The 26418-nt window shown below is 42.9% G+C and overlaps 1 protein-coding gene and 1 pseudogene across 1 annotated transcript in view; both read right to left on the bottom strand.

The window, feature by feature from the left end:
- LOC135550802 (cell adhesion molecule 1-like) overlaps positions 1-26418 on the bottom strand; it is a 485176-nt gene that overhangs the window by 314227 nt on the left and 144531 nt on the right. The window lies entirely within an intron of this gene.
- Positions 18345-18402, bottom strand: LOC135551165 (U7 small nuclear RNA; annotated as a pseudogene).

Genomic DNA, 26418 nt, shown 5'->3' with positions numbered 1-26418 from the left:
CAAAGCCATGAATGAGTGAGTCATTCAGCTTTATGTAGGTTCCGGCTATATGACTTGTAAAGGCCAAAACATTTATTTCTGTTATTAGAGGGAGAGAAACGCTGGGCCAAATGTGCGCCATCCTATGGGACTCCCAATCACGGTCGGCTGTGATACATAATTATAATAATACCTAACTTAGAAATACATTTGACGACAGAATTTCCCCCTACCCTCCACCTAGGCAAGTCTAGTCCAGCTACCTGCTAGAACAGTGGGAACGTTTCCCTAGTCAGCTCCATTATTACTGCAATGCCCCTTAAAGTGTTGCTCTGTGCTACTCCCCGCTTCCTCCTCCTCCCTTCCCCATGGGCTAGGTCCGTCTTATGTGCGCTCCGCGGCCCATTCCGTGTCCCCTGCCCTTGGCCTTGAACCTTGAGTGCTTTCAGTGGATACAGCTGGAGAACTGCAAGGCAATCCCATTGTGCGCCACTCAGGAGCCAATGCAGATTCGCTACTTCCGGCGCCCCACAGAGATGGCCGCCTCGCTTCGCGTTCCTAGGAAACTATGCAGTATTTCGTTTTTTTATGTGTTATTTCTTACATTGGTACCCCAGGTAATCGTAGGTTTCATTACATACAGTCGGGAGGAACAACTGAATATAAGAGCAACGTCCCCCCCCCGTGACTTTGACTCTGTACTGGTACCCTCTGTATATAGCCCCGCTATTGTTATTTACTGCTGCTCTAATTATTTGTTATTCTTAAAACTGCATTGTTGGTTAAGGGCTTGTAAGTAAGCCTTTCACTTTCTGCGCATGTGACTATAACAATTTGATTTGATTTCTCCCCAGGTAATTGTCCATTTGTCACGATCCAGCACACAAAGAGGCACTTAATACACCAGCCATTTAATATGTATAGGTAGGCCGCCATAAAAAACTGTGGAGAAAAACAAAACATTTAGCAAGCACAAATCCAACAAATTCACCAAAAATGTTGGCACAAAAATGGGAGAACGAAAACTCATACCAAGTTCAGAGGAGCCAATACCGCTCAAACAAACTCTGTTTGGCATATGTAAATAACACTGTCGGACAGAGAAGTGCAGATGTCCCAGAATCTGGTCAGCTGGAAGCACCTGCAATTAACATCCTCTTATTAAACACAGACATTTCTATGATGTGTTGTGTGATGAAATGTCACTATTGGATGTATGAGTGTAAACAGATATGTCAACAGGTGGGAAAGACTGTAGATTTGCAGGCCTAAATCTACAGTACGATCAACTATAAAGATAAAAGAAGATAAAATGGCCTGAAAAAAAGGATCAAGAGGGATATTGGTAAGCCTGTGTGGCGACCATAGTTGACTGTGGGTCATGAGAGTTTTGTTAAAAGGTGAGAAATTCAATTCAACACTCCCAGTCTCAAAGGCTCCTTTAAGAAACCCTATTTGTCTGAGACTGGTGTCCTAAGATTTTCAGGAAAATGCCATGAGAAGGCCTCTGATTCAAAGTTTGTTTGAGAGGATTTCCCAAAACCCTATCTATAACTTCTCCAACTATTTTTTGAATTTCAATATACCTCCATAGTTTTATAAGGCATATAGGTGTACATACACCCAACGATCCCATGCCCTTCAAAAAGTGTTGTCTGTCTTGTTAAAGGAGCTAAACAATTATTTTAAAATGGTACTGAGAAGAAAAGCCACAAGAGCAAAAGCCTTCACAGAGGTGACCATACAGTGCCTTCAGAAAGTATTCACACCCCTTGACTTTTTCCACATTTTGTTGTGTTACACCCTGAATTTGAAATGTATTAAATTGAGATTTGTTGTCACTGGCCTACAAACTGTCTTTATTTACAAATTAGTAACGATGTCTCACCGCATGTTCAAGAATGTCCTTTTTCTCCCTCACTTTAGGTTACTTGAAAACTAAATCTCCAGAATATCATTAATTTTTAAAACAAAGCAATTATGATGATGATTATTATTAATTAATTTAGAATTATATAAAAGCCCCTTAGATATTCTCACAGATCAGATTTGCCCAAACGAATAATGCCCCTTAGATATTACTGTAGAATCCTCCAATCCTCTAAATCTAATTATCGGCTGAGAGTAACTTAATTGAAACAAATATTTTTCAATATACTGTAGGTCTACCGTAGGCGATATGAGCTACACTAGTGTTGAGTAATGTGCTGTTAAGTGGTGTAGGGCTTATTTGTTTAAAAAGCATATTGAAGTTAGAAGCAATAGGATTTGAAGCGTTAGCCTACAACAATTTCAGCACTGTTTAGCACTGCTCTGAGACAAGCATGGGGACTGGTCTTGATAAATTAATGAGATTTTTATTTTGACTGAATCTCCTTTTGGGTATTGGTTAGACTACACTTAGGGTGTGGAAATGTTACGCTCTTAGTACTGTAGCCTACTCCCAACCGTCACGTTGAACAGCCCAGAGGGTTTTTCGTTTTTCTTGGAATCGAAATACCATAATATAAATTTAATGAATTAAGATACATTTCTTCAAATCAATCCCGTATACTATGTTCTTACAAAAAAGGTTTTAAATTCTCTAGTACAGCCAATGTTGAAGGTTTTCAAATGCTTCTCAAAGATGCCCTCTGGTGGTCAAACTAGCACTAACTAGCATTAATGGTAACAATGGCTGACAATTAAATAATGTGCCATAGATTTCTGTGGCAACCCGCAAGTTGTGCTACAACCTTTAAAGGAAGAACCACTGTACACTAGAGCTGAGCGATATCGAACTAATTTGATTAAGTCAAATTTACGTTGAAGCGATGTTCTAAATGCCTGTATCGCAAGAACCTAGGTTAGTTTTTCGTCTCTTCTATTTTTATGAGTGTTTGTCTTTTTGGTCTCGTCTCCTTCACTCCTTCTGTGCTGTGTGTTGTGTTGCAACTCAGACAGACACCTTAACCCTCCCCCTGCCACTCACAACAACAAAGAGATGAAAGATAACTTCTTCCACCCTGACAAGCAGTTTCAACTCGCTTTACTTTAATAGAGGAGAAATTAACCTTGGTAACGATACCCTTATTATGTCTCAACTCCAAAAATGTAGAACAGAGAACAGGTGAGTGTATTCAGAAAAGTTCAACTGTTCTACCTTATTGTCAAACAAATAGAGCCATGTTGGCTAGACTTAAAAAATAAATGGTAATTGGTTACTCAATAGCAGTGGACTTGTGCTTGAGAGAGGTTTTTATGAACTGTTAATTTTCTAGAATATTAGTGAATGTGCATGGTTCTGGTTACATGTGTAACAAAAGGGGATTTTCATAGACTTGAAAGCCAGATCATTAATTAGAGCAAAAAAGCAGGTTATACTATTTTGATAATTAGATTATAGTGGATCTTATAGTTGAAGGCTTATATTTATATTAGTTTTACAAGCCTTGAATTCATTTGATAATTCCTGACTGTTCAAAATGCAGTGTACTGACCTTTAATTGTACAACCAAGCTAGTTTAGAGAAAAGTAATAATAATAGTAGTGAATCACCCATACGTTTTATTTTTTTATCGAGATGATTTTTAGGCAATATGGCCCAGCCCTAGCCCAGACACAATATCTCGTATGTAAAAGAGGAATTATGTTGGACATTTTCACAAATTAATAAAAAATGAAAAGCTGCAATGTCTTGAGTCAATAGGTATTCAAACCGATGACAAGCCTAAATAAGTTCAGAAGCAAAAATGTGCTTAACAAGTCACATAATGAGTGCATGGACTCACTGGGTGCAATAATAGTGTTTAACCAGATTTTTTAATGACTACCTCCTCTCTGTACCCCACACATTTAATTATCTGTTAGGACCCTCAGTCGAGCAGTGAATTTCAGGCAAAGATTCAACCACAAACACCAGGGGTGTCTAATTGTTAGATGTAGATGGGTAAAAAGCCTTGTGAAGTTATTAACTACACTTTGGATGTCGTATCAATACACACAGTCACTACAAAGATAAAGGTATCCTCCTAACTCAGTTGCTGGAGAGGTAGGAAACAGCTTAGGGATTTAACCATGAGGCTAGGGTTGGGCAGTATACAGGGGTATTTGTAAATACTATTAAAACCTACCTAAACCAGAAACCGTGGATAGACGGCAGCATTCGTGCAAACCTGAAAGCGTGATCCACCGCTTTTAACCATGATAAGGTGACTGGGAATATGGTTGAATAATTCACTCCATAAGGCAATCAAACAGGCAAAATGTGAGTACAGAGACAAAGTGGAGTCTCAATTCAACATCGCGGACATCGACGTCTTGCTCCCAGACAAGATAAACAGGATAACACAGTGCCACTAACACGACCTACTCCCAAGAACTGTGGGTTCTCGTTCTCCGTGGCTGACGTGAGTAAGACATTTAATCATGTTAACCCTCGCAAGGCTGCCATCCCAGTTTGCTATCCACACTTGCTTCAAGATGTCCAGCATTGTTCCTGTACCCAGAAAGCAAAGGTAACTGAGCTAAATTACCATCGCCCCATAGCACTCACCTCTGTCATCATGAAGTGCTTTGAGAGACTAGTCAAGGATCATATCACCTCTACCTTACCTGACACCCTAGACCCACTCCAACTTGCTTACTACCCCAATAGATCCACAGACGATGCAATCGCAATCGTACTGCACACTGCCCTACCCCATCTGGAGGAGGAATACCTACGTCAGAATGCTATTCATTGACTATAGTGTAGCCTTCAACACCAGAGTACCCTCCAAGCTCATCATTAAGCTCAGGCCCTGGGTCTGAACCCCACCCTGTGCAACTAGGTTCTGGACTTCCTGATTAGCCACCCCCAGGTGGTGAAGGTAAGAAACAACACCACTTCACTGAACCCCAACACAGGGGCCCCACAAGGGTGCGTGCTCAGCCCTCTCCTGTACTTCCTATTCACCCATGACTGCATGGCCATGCACGCCTCCAACTCAATCATCAAGTTTGCAGATGAAAAAGTAGTAAGCCTGTTTACCAAAAATGACGAGGAGGAGGTGAGGGCCCTGGCGGAGTGGTGCCAGAAAATAACCTATCCCTCAACATCAGCAAAACGAAGGAGCTGCTCGTGGACTTTAGGAAACAGCAGAGGGAGCACGCCCCTATTCACATCGACTGGACCACAATGTAGAAGGTGGAAAGTTTCAAGTTCTACAGCGTACACATTACTGAACATCTGAATTGGTCCACCCACACAGACAGTGGGGTGGAGGCTGAAGAAATGTGGCTTGGCCCCTAAGAGCCTCAAAACCTTTACAGATGCACAACTGGGAGCATCCTGTCGGGCTATATCACTGCCTGGTATGGCAACTGCATCGCCCGCAACCGCAAGGCTCTCCAGAGGGTATTACGGTCTGCCCTACGCATCCCGGGGGTACACACAGAAAGGCCAAAAAGATCATCAAGGACAACAACTAACCTGGCCATGGCCTGTTCACCCCGCTATGATCCAGAGGGCGAGGTCAGTACAGGTGCATCAAAGCTGGGTCCGAGAGACTGAAAAACAGCTTCTATATCAAGGCCATAAGACTGTTAAATAGCCATCACTAACCGGCTACCACCCGGCTACTCAACCCTGCACCTTAGAAGCTGCTGCCCTATATATAGTGGGGCAAAAAAGTATTTAGTCAGCCACCAATTGTGCAAGTTCCCCACTTAAAAAGATGAGGCTATTAATTTTCATCATAGGTACACTTCAACTATGACAGACAAAATGAGGGGGAAAAAATCCAGAAAATCACATTGTAGGATTTTTAATGAATTTATTTGCAAATTATGGTGGAAAATAAGTATTTGGTCACCTACAAACAAGCAAGATTTCTAGCTCTCACAGACCTGTAACGTCTTCTTTAAGAGGCTCCTCTGTCCTCCACTCGTTACCTGTATTAAATGGCACCTGTTTGAACTTGTTATTAGTATAAAAGACACCTGTCCACAACCTCAAACAGTCACACTCCAAACTCCACTATGGCCAAGACCAAAGAGCTGTTTGTCATCTCTGTACTTTTCCCCTGTCCCTGTTTTGATACAGGTGCATGATAATGGCCATTCTAAAACAAAACTAATTTCACACATATATTATTAGGTATATGTAAAGACACGATTAAATCAAGAATGGTCTGATGGGTCACAATATTAGCCTATCACTTAAGAATGATATATTATTACACAAAAGCATTGCCTTTTTTGTGTGACTTTTTCTAATCATAGTCACACACCTCATGTAGCCTAGTCCCTAGACCTTTATGTTTTGATAAGGTTTGTATCAGAACTAGTGGCCAAATAACTTATTAAAATTAAGAAATAAGCAGTGCATGAGTTTAAAGTTTGATTAGATCATTTTCAACATAAAAATGCACCCTCATAATAAAAGTGTTACATGCCTAATCGGATATGTGGTCACTTTTGATAATGGAACATTCACGCTTTTAGCCTACTGCCGTGTGCGCATTGCTGCGCTTATCATGTGAAAAAATAACCTAATAGTTTATCAACATTTAGAGCTAAGCGTTCTGATCTGTTGTGTATTCATTTGGATGTATTAATTTGCCATCTATCGCATCCCACAACTCTCCCAGGCTAAGTTTGGAATATTTATTTCTCACACAGAATAGGTCAACCTTTGTACTACGGGGATAGTAGACTGACATAGGCTTGTGATTTAGCTGTCCGTTAGGCCTACTCATCTTTCTAACTGACTGAAAGTAAATGTGGACAGTTCTTCCGATATCTTCAATAATCACCTCGGAATTGGATAAGGACGTGCGCAGTTGCGTCCTCGATGTGTCCGTCTTCACTTGTAGCCTATGAGAAAAACTAGATCACGTGATAGAGAGCCGTGTGAGGAAGAGGTACATCAGAGCAGGTAGCAGTCAGGGAGATTTTAAGGTGCATTATGGCCTCACAAAATGGATGCCGCCGGGAAATTCTGAGTCATTATCAAGTGCTTTTCAAACATTGAATGAAAGACTGATGAAGTGTGTAAAGCCTGTGCAAAAAACAAAGTATAGCTCATGCCTTTCAAGTGACTTTTTCAAATGATCGTTACAGTCACATCACACAGCCTTACAATATATTAAAAATCAAAACATATATAGCCCAACGTTTGTTGAACAAGATACATTAATAACTCTAAATTAAGCATATAAGTGTATCTATTTCTTTGTTAACAGCTCAACACAGAATAGCTGCATGTGCACACTCCTTCAAATTGTTTGGAGAAAATATAATTTATACACTGCTCAAAAAAATAAAGGGAACACTTAAACAACACAATGTAACTCCAAGTCACTCACACTTCTGTGAAATCAAACTGTCCACTTAGGAAGCAACACTGATTGACAATAAATTTCACATGCTGTTGTGCAAATGGAATAGACAACAGGTGGAAATTACAGGCAATTAGCAAGACACCCCCAATAAAGGATTGGTTGTGCAGGTGGTGACCTCAGACCACTTCTCAGTTCCTATGCTTCCTGACTGATGTTTTGGTCACTTTTGAATGCTGGCGGTGCTTTCACTCTAGTGGTAGCATGAGACTGAGTCTACAACCCACACAAGTGGCTCAGGTAGTCCAGCTCATCCAGGATGGAACATCAATGCGAGCTGTGGCAAGAAGGTTTGTTGTGTCTGTCAGCGTAGTGTCTAAAGCATGGAGGCGCTACCAGGAGACAGGCCAGTACACCAGGAGACGTGGAGGAGGACGTAGGAGGGCAACAACCCAGCAGCAGGACCGCTACCTCCGCCTTTGTGCAAGGAGGAGCACTGCCAGAGCCCTGAAAAATGACCTCCAGCAGGCCAAATGTGCATGTGTCTGCTCAAACGGTCAGAAACAGACTCCATGAGGGTGGTATGAGGGCCCGACATCCACAGGTGGAGTTGTGCTTACAGCTCAACACCGTGCAGGACGTTTGGAATTTGCTAGAGAACACCAAGATTGGCTAATTCGCCACTGGCGCCCCGTGCTCTTCATAGATGAAAGCAGGTTCACACTGAGCACATGTGACAGATGTGACAGAGTCTGGAGACGCCGTGGAGAACGTTCTGCTGCCTGCAACATCCTCCAGCATGATCAGTTTGGCGGTGGGTCAGTCATGGTGTAGGGTGGCATTTCTTTGGGGGAGCCGCACAGCCCTCCATGTGCTCGCCAGAGGTAGCCTGACTGCCATTAGGTACCGAGATGAGATCCTCAGACCCCTTGTGAGACCATATGCTGGTGCGGTTGGCCATGGGTTCCTCCTAATGCAAGACCATGCTAGACCTCATGTGGCTGGATTGTGTCAGCAGTTCCTGCAAGAGGAAGGCATTGATGCTGTGGACTGGCCCGCCCGTTCCCCAGACCTGAATCCAATTGAGCACATCTGGGACATCATGTCTCACTCCATCCACCAATGCCACGTTGCACCACAGACAGTCCAGGAGTTGGCGGATGCTTTAGTTCAGGTCTGGGAGGAGATCCCTCAGGAGACCATCCACCACCTCATCAGGAGCATGCACAGGCATTGTAGGGAGGTCATACAGGCACGTGGAGGCCACACACACTATTGAGGCTCATTTAGACTTGTTTTAAGGACATTACATCAAATTTGGATCAGCTTGTAGTGTGGTTTTCCACTTTAATTTTGATTGTGACTCCAAATCCAGACCTCCATGGGTTTATACATTTGATTTCCATTGATAATTTTTGTGTGATTTTGTTGTCAGGAAATTCAACTATGTAAAGAAAAAAGTACTTACTAAGAATATTTCATTCATTCAGATCTAGGATGTGTTATTTTAGTGTTCCCTTTATTTTTTTGAGCAGTGTATTTTACTCAGCTTTGTTCAATTGTATTCTTCATACTATAAAAAAATGCCACGGAATTCTAAGCAAATCTTGTCTGCTAAATGAACTAGTGTAGCCCACAGCCATATGGCATAGCCAGATCAGGACCTAACATAAGGACAACTCAGAGTATGCTATTCTGTTCTTCTGAAATAGACTACATTTTCTTCATATCATGTTTCTTTAAACCCGTCTAAAATAAATTATGGATTTATTATGAAGGTGTAGGCTATATAGTGTGTCGGCTTGTAGGCCACTGATGTGTGGAAGCCAGGAGGTGCTAAATGTGTTAATTAACGGTCAATTACTGTGAGAGCGACAGTTATTTGCTTGACAATCAACGACTGACAAAATTTGGTGAACGCCACAGCCCTATACGAGTATGCCTGTAATCGTTAAAGACTGGAGTTTTTCAGGACGAAAAAGAAACATAATGGAGCTAAGCAGAGGAAAAGTCAGAGAGGACATCCTGGATCAGTCTGTTTTCCACCAGACACAGAGATCAATTCACCTTTCAGCAGGATAATAACCTAAAACACAAGGCCAAATCTACACAGGAGTTGCTTACCCAGAAGACAGTGAAAGTTCCTGAGTGACCAGGTCACAGTTTTGACTTAAATCTACTTTAAAATGTATAGCAAGACCTGAAAATGTTTGTCTAGCAATGATCAACAACGAATTTGGCAGAGCTTTAAGAATTTTTAAATAATAAATGGGCTAATATTGCACAATCCAAGTGTGGAAAGCTTTAGAAACCTACCCAGAAAGACGCTGCCACAGGTGTTTCCACAAAGTATTGACTGGGGTGTGAATACTTATGTAAATTAGATATTTCTGTATTTCATTGTCAATAAATTAGCAAATAAAACATTTAAAAATGTTTTCACTGTCCATTATGGGGTATTGTGTGTAGATAGGTGATACAAAATATAATTCAATCTTGAATTCAGGCTGTAACACAGCAAAATGTGGAATACGTCCAGGGGTATGAATGATTTCGAGAGGCACTGTAACTCACGGTAAATAACTTCAGGGCCTTGACAGGCTTCTCTCCACCTGACCGTGGTCCATTTGACATTTACATTAGAATTAGCTCCACGGAGACATAAGCAGAGAATATTGGTAAAACCTCACTTCACCTCCTTCAGAAAGTGAGTCAATATGTTTCTCTCAAAGCCAATCATATATGGTGGGCAGGCGGATGGTGGACACTAACCCGATAACATCAACATGCATGCAGTGTCATCTGATCCATGCTCCATCTATGGCATGTGCAATATCTATTATTCTGCTAAGGTCGTCTCAAAAACAGCTCAACGAGAGCGGATGCAGCAACCCTAATCATTGCCGAGCTCCATTATTCATTTGCTCATTCAGATAGTTTCCTTTCTTTTGTGGGGGCACACAGGTATGTTTATACCTCAGTTTGTAGCATGTGTGTGTGTCAGGCGCATACCGTTTGCCATATCAAACCAACAGCTGCCATTCTGTCCTCTTCTCAGATTGTTCCTGATCAAGCCTCACTGACTGGCTGCTTCTCCTCAGTCCTCCACTAAATCCTCAGCACCCATGGGGTTTTGCCCTCAGTGTTCCCTCTCCCTCTCTCCATCTCTCCATCTCTCGGTGGGGCCGCTACGTGTGGAGCAGCCCGACGGCAGTAAGCAACAAAAAAAAGGAAGAAGCGAAAGAGGGTGGGGGCGTGCTAATCTTCCCCCTATTCTGTGGTTGGGCTGCGTTAGTTTACTGCCATAGTTGAGATGGAAGTAGAGAGGGAATGAGAGAGAGAGAAAAAGGGAAAGTTCCATCAGCACCTGGCCTGAGTTTTTACACTGGAGCTATGATCCCAGTGGGCTTGGCAGGGGTGAGGAAGAAGAGAGCCTGAGGGGAGGAGGGAGGACAGAGGTGGGAGCCATTGAGGAGGAAAGGGATTATTTCACCTAATCCAAATGACAGCTACTACTTCACATAAGGGACTCCGTCTTTTTTTCAGTCTCCCTCCCATCACTTGAATGAGTCTTGAAACAATTCAAATCTAAATTGCTTCTCTTAGCCCTGAACACACCTGTAAGCTCTTTGGTGGGTGACTGTATGGAAGGAGGTCAAGAAGAACGAATCTGGTGGTGTGTGCGTTGTGGGATATCTAGGTTTACCGCCAGAAGGTGGCTCACAGACCCCCCCCCCCACCCACATTTGCATTGAATATTACAATGCGGCTTCGGGTCATTTAATTAGAAATCAGCAGAGCTGTGACAGCCAGGAGAGGCAGACGAAGCCTGGTGCCGTGGCCACAGTAGCGTGCCTCTCTCTGGGATTAGTTGCCGCACCAGCACAGGGGTGCCCTGGTGGTCCACTTAGCTTAGCTGTATGGCCTTTAGCTCATGGCAGCTTAATAACCATCCCATTAAGGGATGTCTTTATCCTTGACATGGGCTTTAAAGCCGATGGAAGGGCCAGCTCAAGGGCTTGGGTCGCTTGTAACCAACGTGTTTCTGTTTATTGGATCTATTAAAAGTTCCCTGGCTGGCTCTCTCCTCCGGTTTGGGTGTTTTATAGAAGGAAAGTGAGGGAGACCTTCATTTTGCCATTTGTGACCACCCCTCTGAAGTCAAGATATTCAGCGTCTGACCCCGGAGAGAGAAATTAATGACATCTAAGGATTTGGCCTATTTCCCCACAAGGCAGGAAGAAAGAGAGCTGTCAGGAGAAACATGGAGTGTATTAATCCACCCCATGTGCTGAATGTCAGCCTCTTATCCTGCTAACAACTCAAGTAATTTTATATTTATAATGCTTCGCTTCCAAAAAATTATACGGATACCTTCCCAGGCAAGGAAGCATCTCACTCTCCTCTCCACCATTGGGGTAGAAACAAAAAGACATGAGCTGTGTTTGAATACTCATACTAACCGCACTTATCATACTATTTGTGATGTAAATTAAGTATATAGTATGCTTATTGGTCATAGTATGGATATAGTTAGTACAAAAAAAGTTCCGGATGTCGTACTACATTAGCCAAAATACAAAATATACAAGCAGTGGACACTATTTCCGTGCTTTTAGGGCCCATAATGCAATTCTTCAAAAAATGGTGTGGCTTTATATCATTTTCAGATTTGAAGAAAATGGCAGAAAATATGCAGCCAAAGTCCAACAATTCATAGCTTTAAATAATTATGACAGCAACGTTGAGCAATGACTTTTCGAATAAATTAGCTTACATGTTATGTTGGCTGACAATTTGTTCCTTACAAACCACCTAGCATATTATTACAGCAGTATGTACCGGTATGTTAGCTAAGCTACCTAACGTTAGTTGGCTACTAACCAATGTTTATCTTATTACAGTCATACTTAGCTTAGCTAAGTGGTGTTGTCAATGGACATTTAGGTGCTTTCGTAAATTCGCTCTGGCTATCTACTCTGATTTCAGAGCACTCTCGTCTGAGTGTACAAGAGCGCAGAAAAAGTGACGAATTTACGAACGCTCAACAACCATGGAATATAACCGGTGTACGTAAACTTCTGCAAAAAGCATAATTAAATTGTTGACAGCAGCACAGTTTGTCACCAACGCTCTGGATAACATGAAAACTGCCTAACCATCGCTGCTAGGGTAAGTAAAATGGTCAAAGTGAGGTGTTCTCTTATGTGTGTCTGGAAGTAGCTAGCAAGCTAGCCAACGTTAGCCAGTTAGCTTGGATGCCTGACTGCCGTTGTAAGGTCAGAACTCTCAAATCAAGCCTACTCTTCGACCAGAGCATCCGGTGTGCGCTCGGAACACTCCGAGGAGCTAAATGCACTGAATTTACAAACGGACAATCTGACAACACTCAATATATGAACGCCCAGGGGGCACTCTGGCACTCCAGATTGAATTTAAGACTACACACGAAATCTAAATGTCTAGCTAGTAATCTGTTATGCTAACAAGCTAGCAAGAGGTTGCATAGCAACAGCATCAACATCCAGTAGACCAGTGAAGCACTAGTACGCTTAACTGAAAGGATACCATTCGTTTAGCAGTGGTTCCCAACTTTTTATAGTCCTTTACCCCTTCAAACATTCAACCTCCAACTGTGTACCCCCTCTAGCACCAGGGTCAACGTCTTTGAAGCTGTCAGGCATACCCTTGGCAGCAAGAGCCTCTCGGTGGATGCTGCAGTGTACCCAAGTGGCATCGGGAGCAACTGCTTTACACATGCGTTACCACTCCACTATGTCTCCCTGTCATGGCTTTTGTGCCATCAGTACAGTACAGCTCTTCACTGGCCATGGCAGAACACTGATATTCCTGTCCTGCAGGAAATCACATAATGTGCAGTATCGCTGGTGGCATTGTCATGCTGGTGGGTCATGTCAGGATGAGCCTGCAGGAAGGGTACCACATGAGGGAGGAGGATGTCTTCCTTGTAATACACAGCGTTGAGATTGCCTGCAATGACAAGCTCAGTCCAATGATACTATAACACACCTCCCTAGACCATGACGGACCCTCCACCTACAAACAAATTGATCCCACTCCAGAGTACAGGCCTCGGAGTAACGCTCATTCCTTTGACGATAAACACGAATCCAACCATCACCACTGGTGAGACAAAACCGCAACTCGTCAGTGAAGAGCACTTTTTGCCAGTCCTGTTTGGTCCAGCAACGGTGGGTTTGTGCCCATAGGCAACGTTGTTGTCAGTGGTGTCTGAAGAGGACCTGCCATACAACAGGCCTACAAGCCCTCAGTCCAGCCTCTCTCAGCCTATTGCGGACAGTCTGAGCACTGATGGAGGGATTGTGCGTTCCTGGTGTAACTTGGGCAGTTGTTGTTGCCATCCTGTACCTGTCCCGCAGGTATTGCCCTGGCCACATCTGCAGTCCTCATGCCTCCTTGCAGCATGCCTAAGGCACATTCACACAGATGAGCAGGGACCCTGGGCATCTTCCTTTTGGTGTTTTTCCAGAGTCAGTAGAAAGGCCTCTTTAGTGTCCCAGGTTTTCATAACTGACCTTAATTGCCTATCGTCTGTAAGCTGTTAGTGTCTTAACGACCGTTCCACTGGTGCATGTTCATTAATTGTTTATGGTTCATTCTACAAGCATGGGAAACAGTGTTTAAACCCTTTACAATTTAGATATGTGAAGTTATTTGGATTTTAATGAATTATCTTTGAAAGACAGGGTCCTGAAAAAGGGACGTTTCTTTTTTTTGCTGAGTTTACTTGTCTTACTACTTGAAAGTTGTCTTTATTCTCGCTCAAAAAACTCCTGTGGCTTATTTTTCAAATTGTCATGTTTCGTTTCCAAATGTCTGCGTGAAGGTTTCCTGTATTTGACATTGTGTTGTTATTTCGCTGAACACTAGATGGTTTAATTTTATTTTGGGAAGAGAAACGAGGCTTGTCAGGTGAGAGAAAAAAACTCACCCAAATTTTCCAAGCTCAGATGGAAAATATAAATGTACTGTTTGAAAATGTGAAGAACTGTAATTTTTGTATTATGTTTTAAATGTGAATCACATTTTTATTTGGCCTACCCCCGACAGCTTTGAGCGTACCCCGGGGGGGGGGTAAAAAAAAACATCTCTCCACTATTCAATTTCAACAAAATGCCAAGCAACAGTAGGTCTTCTTCTTTAAAAATTGTGTAACTGGTAAAAGAAATGAAAAAGCAGCCTTGTCATTACCTATGAGCCATGGGGTTTTGGATACCGTGATGGGAGAATTTTGAGTATAGTTTACTAAACAATAGGCTCCTGCTGGCATTTATTCATCCAGAACTGAACAATGTCCCGTGTCAATGCCCCACGTTATGAAAGCTCCGAGGCTATAACCATCACTCAGGGTATATTCAACAGGCGCTGGGGTATCAATCCCCCACGTTATGAGAGCTTCGAGGCTATAACCATCATTCAGCCTATATTCAACAGGTGCTGGGGGTGTCAATTCCGCACGTTATGAGAGCTCCAAGGTTATAACCATCACTCAAACTCATATATTAAACTTCACATCATAAACCAGAATGAAAATGAAAAGCATGCAATAAAAACCATCATTACAATCAAAACATTCCCCTTCGAAAAACAGAGGAGCAGGTGGCACACTACGAATCTTGAGAAAAATAGAAAAAAAGAAAGCAGATGACCAACTCTGGCATTGCAAAGCATTAATCAAGGCCCTAGCCGGCCAGGAAATTAAATAAGGAGACAAAGAAATGGGCTGGGGGGAGGCTTTTGACCCCATGATATTGAGAGACGGTGCACTTGGGCTGCGTTATTTCATAAATTCATCATTGGCATAAAGGTAATAGAGCTTCGGAGCGGGGCAGCTGACGCTAACAATCACCGACAGACAGCCCTCCCCCTGAACGAGATGAAAAGGTAGAGCCTTTATGACGTGAGATTATAAAAGGTAAAAATGTGCTGCTAATGAGTAATTAGGCTGTTCTGTTGGAGGGACAGGCTCAGACCTTGACACGGAGACGACACTAATTGCGGCCGTCAGAACAACCATCGATTCTCATTTTGAAATAAAACCCGGCTCGACATCGCCAGGCAGCTCTTGACGGGCGTGGGCTGACAGGTACTGTCGGCTGTAGTGAGGAGGAATATAGGCCTACCAACATTCCTCATTTTCGCCCCAGAACAGTCCAAATTGGCTGTGCTGTTATGCTCAGGGCATTCGTCCAGTGGGTTGGTATTTGAGCAAAGTTCCTGGCTAGCTATAATCCATCCAGCAAAACAACCTGCCCTTTATGATTCCTGTCCAGCTGATCAGTTTGTTTGGAGCAAGTAAGGACCTAATGATGAAGGGATAGAACAACATTAAGAAACCTCTTGATGTAGGCTTACCTGACTTGAAATTATGAAGTGTCCTACCAACTACGCAAAGCCTAAAATAGATGACCTGGACTGTGACACGATGTGACAGGAGATATGACAGCTATGCCCAAGGTCATTGGCAGGACTAGGCTTTTGAAAACATTATAGTACTGTAGGCTATATGATCTAAGAGGCTGAGCTCACTCAAAGCTCAAATCAGTTTGAAGTGTTGAAACCAGAGGTAAGACCAGTGGCGTCAACATGGGTCATTTGGGCCACACACGGTTAACATGGACGATGACATCAGCACTGAGAGTCCCTTCAGGCTTCACAATTCGCCAGGTCCGCCTCATTGGGCCCTCCTGTCAAAGCATGCTGGAAAAGGAATTAAAAGCATCTATTGACCAAATTGACTCGGCTGGCAGAAGGAAGTCTCACTGAATGTGTGGTGTACTTAGCGAGGGGGAACTGTTGCCAATTTCTGCACTTAAGAACAGAATACTCAGGCTAGTTCCAGAGACACAGCGAGGGTCCTCCAGAAGCTTCATTTATTCTCAGCAGGAAACTAAGGGTGAAATGAGTTCTGCCGGAGACATAAAAAGACTGTCAATATGAGAGGTCAGAATAAAAGCCCTTTTATTCCATCGCAGGCTAGATTTCCATGTCTTTATATTAGAGAGAGAACTGCAAATCAGAAAGAGACTAACTTTTTCTTGTCGTTATTATCTTAACCACAACAAATGTATGTGTTGTATGGCAGCTTTATTCGCATCCAATCCAAGCTTGAGTTTCCATACGACCGTATCACTAATGACGTGATTAGATTGATGCAGCTATCTGGACAACTTCAGCCATTGATTCCCTGTCGGTAATATTGACCTGTAATATTACATCAGACTGTGGTATTCCTTAGAAACATTGTTTTAACCTGAGGAAGCCAATTACAGTAAAGATTATTCATGCAAAGAGCAGATCTCAACGCAACTTGGAATACCTTTATGAAGATACGTTATGCCCCATAGAAAACCACCAGGAGCAATGTCTCTAACTTGGTAAGGGGGTGTACGCCTAAGCAGCATAGCCTAACTTACGTGGCAACAATGTGTCATTGCAATTCAAATATGGTAGAAAAGACTGCTATTAACCCCATTTCTGACTGGTGAAAATAACCATGGGAAGTATTTGGAAAGGACATGGACACCAAGTCAGTTAAGAACAAATTCTTAATTACAATGATGGCCTACCCCAGCCAAACCCAGACGACGCTGGGCCAATTGCATGCCGCCTTATGGGACTCCCAATCACGGCCGGATGTGATACAGGCTGGATTCAAACCAGGGACTGTAGTGACAGGGACTGTAGTGACGCCTCTTGCACTGAGATGCAGTGCCTTAGACCGCTGTGCCATTCAGGAGCCCAATTGCCAATGGACATGAAGCCCTGAGAACTGAACCTCAAGAACACAGCCACATCCCTCCTCTACTATCTATGGCAGGGTTCCCCAACTGGCGGCTGGTGGTTTTATTTGGCCAGCCAAGTTTTCTGAGATTTTTTAATTTATTTGTTTATTTTCATTGTTGGACAAGTGATTTTAATTTAAGAAATCTATTCCCAAGTATTCCATGCATAATAGAGAGACACGTGATCGTATACAAATGTAAGCAAGGTTAGTGCTTCATGAGGTCAATTTGCTGTCTACTAATTATTTGTAATTATGCCCCCCGACCATCCGCTCAAGAAAAAAAAAATCGGCCCACGGCTAAATTTGGTTGGTGATCCCTGACCTATGGTATTCTCCTCAACCCCCCACCACAACTCTCCCTCTCCCGGCAGGCCCTGAGCTGAAAAGGTTAGGGCAGGCTAATGTTTACAATCTGTAATAATAACGCTGGGACCTGCCACTATAATCATCCTTGAACTAGGTTTAGCCTGGGCCTTATTGCAGTTATTACAGAGGTAATTCAAGCCACCGCTGAGAATCTTTAGATTTCATTTAAGCCTTTTTGGATGATGCTGTGCGCTGACAATGGCCGTCCATCTTTCTAAACAGTCCTTATCTGAACGAAGGATCCCAGCCTCCGATTGTGCCGTTGATGGATAGCTCTCTCGTTTTTTTCCCTTCGCACTCCCCCTCTCCTTATTTCTCACTTCATAAACTGTCCGAAGACTTTCCATTATCGCATAGTGAGAAGAGGCCACAGCGGATATAGTGGCTGTCCAGAAAAAAACTGGGGTTTATGAGAAGGCAAACGAGGGTAGAGAAGACGTGCTCCCCAATCTAAAGTGGCTTCCTCTCTTTGTTTACTTTCCTTCTTCTGCACTGATATGAAAACAACTCACCCAAGTACTAGGCCTACTGAGTAACCTTCTTTCATCTGTCCAACTCTTAAAATTTATGTGAGGAGAATAGGACAGGTAGAGTGGGTATACAGTATGAGATTGCAGGCAGGCCAATCAGAGAATATAATAAAATAAATCATTTTTAGTGTAACATACACCAGAGATAGGTGCAGTGAAAGGTGTTGTTTCACAGGGTCAGCCAGAGTAGTACAGTGCCCCTCAAGTAAATGTGGGTTAAGTGCCTTGCTGAAAGGCACATGGACAGATTTTTCACCTTGTCTGCTCGGGCAATCGAACCAGCGACCTTACGGTTACTGGCCTAACGCTCTAAGACCTAGACTACCTGCCCCCATAAAAATGGGAGCTTCTTCAATTGAAGAACCCTACTTGACAAATACTAAGAGAGCTAGTTTTTCAACTTGGAAGACACCTGATGCTCGTGTGGGAGTCCCTCTTATGTCGGTAATGAGGCAGCCTTCATTGCAATATCTGAGAAAAACCACCACACAACTTTCTTTTTGATGCTATATTAAAAAGACAAGCATTCATTGCCCAACTGCTTGGTGGAATCATGGATCTCTTTACAGGTCATAACTCAACTGAAGATATCTACATTCTCAGCTAAGCAAGGGTTGAGAGACGGCAAAAAAATGATGTTAGGAGAGAACAGAGAGAGATAAAGAGAGATGGACAGAGAAAGAACCAGAGTGCGAACCAGAGAGAGAAAACCAGAGAGAGAGAGATACAGCGAGAGAGAGAAGTTTGGCAAAGTTTTGAGCTGCCACCCAGCCTCCCAGAAGGCGGACTTGCAGTCAGCTTATAAGTCAAACTCCACTCAACCTTTCGTTTCCTTGTCTCCTCACTCTCCCTTCAACACAAAGAAAAGTATGGGACAGAACAAGAAAAAGGGAAAACAAGCTTAACTGCTTAGAAATTCAAGGTAAACAACTCCTGTGTCGGGTGGATTTGAACAAAGGCTGCAGACCTTTTCCGCACCCAGTCGCACTAGCCGAGAATGCTAAATTAGCCCCAAATAAATTAACACCATGAAAGGTATACAAGACTCGCTCCAGAAAAATGTGTCCCTCATCGAAAAAAAACATGGTTCAGCGGGCCATTTAGCACATTCCCTCAATGACGAAGCCTATCAAAGCCTGGCATCAGCCCCTCAAAGGCTTGACAGAAGCCCAGACGATTACTTAACTCTATGTTTATTAGATTAAAGTGACAATCCCACTGTAAAGCTGAAGTGAATGAGCTGGTGATGAAACAGCTGGCTTGCTGAACACAAAACCGAGCCACCGATAAGACCAGAAAACACCTCGAAGACATATACAGTAAATGGTCAAAAGACTTGGATATCTACTCATTCCAGGGATTTTCTATCTTTGTATTATTATCTACATTGTAGAATAATAGTGAAGAAATCAAAACTATGAAATAACACATGGAATCATGTATTAACCAAAAAAGTGTTAAACAAATCAAAAATATTTTATATTTGTGATTCTTCAAAGTAGCCACCCTTTGCCTTGACAGCTTTGCACACGCTTGGCATTCTCTCAACCAGCTTCGTGAGGTAGCCAACTTGAATGCATTACAATTAAGACATGAAGATCAGTCAATCCGGAAAACGCAGTCAAGCGCTATGATGAAACTGGCTCTCATGAGGACCGCCACAGGAAAGGAAGACCCAAAGTTAACTCAGCTGCAGAGGATAAGATCATTAGAGTTAACTGCACCTCAGATTGTAGCCCAAATAAATGCTTCAGAGTTCAAGTTCACATCCTCAACTGTTCAGAAGAGAAATTCAGGCCTTCTTGGTCTAATTGCTGCAAAGAAACCACTACTAAAGGACACCAATTATAAAGAGAGACTTGCTTGGGCCAAGAAGCACGAGCAATGAACATTAGACTGGTGGAAATCTGTCCTTTAGTCTGATGAGTCTTTGTGAGACGCAGAGTAGGTGAATGGATGATCTCTGCATGTGTGGTTCCCACACTGAAGCATGGAGGAGGTGGTGTGATGGTGTGGGGACGCTTTGATAGTGACAATGTCAGTGATTCATTTAGAATTCGAGGCAAGCCTAACCAGCATTGCTACAACAGCATTCTGCAGCGATACCCCATCCCATCTGCTTTGCAATCTCCCATCTCCCAACTTCAACCCAATTTTTTTTTTTTTTTTATTATTTAACTAGGCAAGTCAGTTAAGATCATATTCTTATTTTACAGTGACAATTGTGCGCCACCCTTTGGGTCGCCCTCGATCACGGCCAGTTGTGATACCCTGGTTCGATCCCTGGATGTCTGTAGTGACGCCTCTCGCACTGAGATGCAGTGCCTTTGACTGCTGCGCCACTCTTGAGTCCTAAATTGAGATGGTGTGGGAAGAGTTGGACCACAGAGTGAGGGAAAAGCAGCCAACAAGTGCTCAGCATACGTGGGAACTCTTTCACGACTGTTGGAATAGCATTCCTTGTGAAGCTGGTTGAGAGAATACCAAGAGTGTGCAAAGCTGTCTTCAAGGCAAAGGGTGGCTACTTTAAAGAATCTCAAACATGAAATATATTTTGATTTGTTTAACACTTTTTTGGTTACTGCATCATTCCAAATGTGTTATTTCATAGTTGTGATGTCTTCACTAATATTCTAAAATGTAGAATATAGTAAAAATAAAGAAAAACCCTTGAATGAGTCGGTGTGTCCAAACTTTTGACTCATACTGTATAACAAACTCATTGTTTCCTTTTTATCAAGCGCTAACTATTAGCATTAGGCCTCCAATGGACATTTGTCAAAGATGGATTCATAGATTCCTGATTTGGAACTCAAAGGGTTGAAGGGAATTGGCAATTAAGAATCTCATTAGCAATAGCCATAGCATGCTCTCTGCTCCTGTGTCATGGACTTCCCAACCCTCACACATCATTAGCAGTCAATGCCAATCAGGAAGAAGAAAAAAAGGGGGGGGGGTATTTGTAGTCCAGGTAGCTACTATGATTGTTTACCCAAATGCTCAAAAGATTTAAAAAACGGATGGGAAATGTGTTTACTGACACAGCGTGGTACAGCACAGTCATTAAATAATTACAGCAAGCATCAATGCCTTAGGAATTAAAATAAAATAAACACTTTGGGTGCTAAAATAAACAGCCATGCTAATCCATCAGGCATCATCAGAGACCTCCTGTCATCTCGCGCAGTATACCACCCGTCCGCAGCTGTAATTAACTCATTTTCGTACGACTTGACAGCAAACAAAAAATAATACATGAAAAATTACAAACAAGACTTTGGGAAAAAAGTACAGGAAGTTGCTATGGAGACCAGAAGCATATCAGTGTTCTAATTTGGAGTGGGCCCAGCTAAATAATTGCCAGAGTTAACTAACCAAATCAGAGTTCTGCTGTCGATGGCACATAATGAATCATGCTATCAGATGTGTTATGGCCGATTAAATGTTTGATAAACTATATTAAATCAAATCTCAAATAGAAGAAATTTTACACTACTTTCAAATAAATGAGTTTAAATAAACCTCTCAGAATAGGTTATCATAGAGCCCGCTCAATTGACCAAGTATCATGATTAGTTTATCAATTCATTTGACCATTTCAAAAACAAGCACACACACAACTTGAAAAAGACATGCAGTACCAGTCAAAAGTTTGGACACTTATTCAAGGGGTTTTCTGTATTTTTACTATTTTCTACATTGTAGAATAATATTGAAGACATCAAAACTATGAAATAACACATACAGAATCATGAAGTAACCAAAAAAGTGTTAAATCAAAATATATTTGAAATTTGAGATTCTTTAAAGTAGCCACCCATTGTCTTGATGACAGCTTTGCACAAGCCTGGAATTCTCTCAACCAGCTTCACCTGGAATGCTTTTCCAACAGTCTTGAAGGATGTCCCACATATGCTGAGCACTTGTTGGCTGCTTTTTCTTCACTCCGCGGTCCAACTCATCCCAAACCGTCTCAAATTGGTTGAGGTCGGGGGATTGTAGAGGCCAGGTCATCTGATGCAGCACTCCCATCACTCTTCTTCTAGGTAAAATAGCCCTTACACAGCCTGGAGGTGTGTTGGGTCATTGTCCTGTTAAAAAACAATTGATAGTCCCACTAAACCCAAACCAAATAGGATGAAGAATTCTGTGGTAGCCATGCTGGTTAAGTGTGCATTGAATTCTAAATAAATCAGACAGTGTCACCAGTAAAGCACCCCCACACCGTAACACGGCATCTCACAAAGTGGTTGGAACCAAAAAATCTCACATTTGGACTCCAGACCAAAGGACTAATTTTCCACCGGTCTAATGTCCATTGCTCACGTTTCTTGGCCCAAGCAAGTCACTTCTTCTTATGGTTTCATTTAGTAATGGTTTCCTTGCAGCAATTCGACCATGAAGGCCTGATTCACGCAGTCTCCTCTGAACAGTTGATGTTGAGATGTGTCTGTTACTTGAACTCTGTGAAGCATTTATTTGGGCTGCAATTTCTGAGGCTGGTAACTCTGATGAACTTATCCTCTGCAGCAGAAGTAACACTGGGTCTTCTATTCCTGTGGCGGTCCACACGAGAGCCAGTTTCGTCCTAGCGCTTGATCGTTTTTGTGTGCACTTGAAGAAATGTTCAAAGTTCTTTTCTTATTAACTGACATTCATGTCTTAAAGTAATGATGGACTGTTGTTTCTCTTTGCTTATTTGAGCTGTTCTTGCCATAGGGCTATCTTCTGTATACCACCCCTACTTTGTAACACAACCGATTGCCTCAAACGCATTAAGAAGGAAAGCTGTATGATGGCGTCGACAGAGATGTTCACCTCGTTTCGAGTTTATAGGAAACTATGCAGTACTTTGTTTTTCATGTATTATTTCTTACATTATTACCCCAGGAAGTCTTAAGTCCTATTACATACAGCTGGGAAGAACTGTTGGATATAAGAGCAACGTCAACTTACCAACATTAGGACCAGGAATACGACTTTCCAGAAGTGGATCCTCTGTTCCACCAGCCAGGACAATGGATCTAATTCCAGTAGTCAACCCAAAACAACGGCACCGCAGAAGGGGCAGAGGAACAGGTCAGCTGATCAGGCTCCATAGACGTGCACGTCACCCACCGCTCCCAAGTATATGAATAGACAATGTTCAGTCTCTTGACAACAAGGTAGATGATATTTGAGCAAGGGTTGCCTTCCAGAGAGACATCAGAGATTGTAACATTTTCTGTTTCATGGAAACATGGCTCACTTGGGATATGCTGTCGGAATTGGTTCAGCCACTGAGCTTCTCCATGCATCGCACCGACAGAGATCAACACCTCTCTGGGAAGAGGACGAGTGCGGGTGTATTCTTCATGATTATCGACTGATGGTGTAATCATAACATACAGGAACTCAAGCCCTTCTGCTCATCCGACCTAGAATTCCTTACAATCCAATACTGTCCATTTTACCTACCAGGAGAATTATTGTCAGTTATAGTCACAGCTGTGTACATTCCCCCTCAAGCAGACACCAAGACAGCCATCAAGGAACTTCACTGGAATATATGCAAACTGGAAACCATTCATCCGGAGGCTGCATTTATTGTAGCTGGGGATTTTAACAAAGAAAATTTAAAAACAAGGCTACCTAAATTCTACCAGCATATGGCTCTTGGGCAACACCCTCGACCACTGCTACTCTAACTTCCACGATGCATACACGGCCCTCCCCCGCCCTCCATTTGGCAAATTCGACCACGACGCCATCTTGCTCCTACCGTCTTATAGGCAGAACTCAAACAGGATGTACCAGTGGCGAGAACCATTCAACACTGGAGATGTTGTACCCACTGTGACAATTAAAACCTATCCCAACTAGAAACCGTCGATGGATGGTGGCATTTGTGCAAAACTGAAAGCATGATCCACCGCATTTAACCATGGAAAGAGGTCTGGAAATATGGCTGAATACAAACAGTGTAGTTATTCCCTCCACAAGGCAATCAAACAAGCGAAATGGCAGTACACGGATAAGGTGGAGTCGCAATTCAACGGCTCAGACACGAGAAGTATGTGGCAGGGTCTACACGAAATCACGGATGACAAAAAGAAAACCAGCCACGTCACGGACGTCACACTTCCAGACAAACTAAACACCTTCTTTGCCCGCTTTAAGGATAATACAGTGCCACCGTCGCAGCCCGCTAACAAGGGCTGTGCCCCCGTCCTCCTTCTCCGTGGGTGATGTGAGTAAAACATTTAAACGTGTTAACCTTTGCAGGGCTGCTGGCCCAGACGGCATCCATTGCCACCTCCTCAAAGCATGCGCAGACCAACTGGCTGGTGTGTTTATGGACATATTCAATCACTCCCTATCCCAGTCTGCTGTCCCCACATGCTTCAAAATGGCTACCATTGTTCCTGTACCCAAGGCGGCAAAGATAACTGAAGTAAATGACTACTTCTGTCATCATTAAGCGCTTTGAAAGACTAGTCAAGGATCATAATCACCTCCACCTTACCGGCCACCCTAGACGCACTTCAGTTTGCAAACCGCCCCAACAGGTCCACAGACGACGCAATCGCCATCACACTGCCCTATCCCATCTGGACAAAAATAATACCTATGTAAGAATGCTGTTTATTGACAAGGCTCAGCATTCAACACCATTGTACCCTCCAAGCTCATCATCAAGCTGGGGGTGCTAGGTCCCAACGCCACCCTGTGCAATTGGGTCCTGCATTCTACATTTACATTTAAGTCATTTAGCAGACGCTCTTATCCAGAGCGACTTACAAATTAATCTGACGGCCACCCCCAGGTGGTGAAGGTATGGAACAACATCTCCACTTCGCTGATCCTCAACACAAGGGTGCATGCTCAGCCCCCTCCTGTACTCACTGTTCACCCACGATTGCGTGACCATGCACGCCTACAACTCATGCATCAAGTTTGCAGATGACAACAGTTGTAGGCTTGATTACCAACAACAACAAGACAGCCTACAGGGAGGAGGTGAGGGCACTCGGTGTGTGGTGTCAGGAAAACAAGCTCTCATTCAAAGTCAGCTAAACAAAAGAGATGATTGTGGACTTTAGGAAACAGCAGAGGGAGCACCCCCCTATGCACATCGAAGGGACAGCAGTGGAGGTGGAAAGTTAAGTTCCTCGGCGTACACATCACAGACAAACTGAAATGGTCCACCAGCACACAGTGTGGTGAAGAAGGCGCAACAGCGCCTCTTCAACCTCAGGAGGCTGAAGAAATTTGGCTTGTCACCTAAAACCCTGATAAACTTTTACAGATGCACAATCGGGAGGATCCTGTGTCACAGCCTGCTTTGGCAACTGCACCACCCTTAACCGCAAGTCTCTCCAGAGGGTGGTGCGGTCTGCACAACGCATCACCGGGGGAAAACTGCCTGCCCTCCATGACATCCACAGTACCCTATGTCACAGGACGGACAAAAAGATCATTAAGGACATCAACCATCCGAGCCACTGCCTGTTCACTCCGCAACCATCCAGAAAGCGGGGTCAGTACAGGTGCATCAAAGCTGGGACCGAGTGACTGAAAAACAGCTTCTATCTCAAGGCCATCAGACTGCTAAACAGCGATCCCTAACTCAGAGAGGCTGCTGCCTACATTGAGACCCAATCACTGGACACTAATAAATGGATTACTAGTTACTTTATACAATGTCACTCTAAATAATGCCACTTTAATAATGTTTACATATCTTACATACTCATATCACATGTATATACTGTATTTTATTCCATCTATTGCCACTCGGGCCATCGCTCATCCATATACTTACATGTACATATTGTCATTCCCCCCTTATATTTGTGTGTATTAGGTAGTTGTTGGGGAATTGTTAGATTACTTGTTAGATATTACTGCACTAGAAGCACAAGCATTTCGCTACACTCGCATTTAACATCTGCTAACCATGTGTATGTGACAAATTAAATTTGATTTGATAAATTCCACAAATTCAATTTTAACAAGGCACAAAAGTTAATTGAAATGCATTCCAAGTGACTACCTCATGAAGCTGGTTGAGAGAATGCCAAGAGTGTGCAAAGCGGTCATCAAGGCAAAGGGTGGCTATTTGAAAAATCTCAAATATAAAAGAAAATGTTGATTTATTCAACACTTTTTTGCTTACTACATGATTCCATGTATAATTTCATAGTTTTGATGTCTTCACTATTATTCTACAATGTAGAAAATAGTACAAAAAACCCTTGAGTGAGTAACAATTTTATTATTGCAGTTACACCGTAGAAGAGAAAAAAAGTAAATTGAGCGGCCTCCTTAACCCCTTATAGACACCTTATCTAGATTAACTCAGTTGGCGACTGGTAGGCTAAACATGTACCAACCTTACCTGATATCTAATGAAATGTAGGCCTGGGTCTAT

Source organism: Oncorhynchus masou, chromosome 12, assembly GCF_036934945.1.
Source record: "Oncorhynchus masou masou isolate Uvic2021 chromosome 12, UVic_Omas_1.1, whole genome shotgun sequence".
Classification (NCBI taxonomy): domain Eukaryota; kingdom Metazoa; phylum Chordata; class Actinopteri; order Salmoniformes; family Salmonidae; genus Oncorhynchus; species Oncorhynchus masou.
Note: the sequence above shows the minus strand (reverse complement) of the source record. Positions and strands in the feature narration are given on the sequence as shown.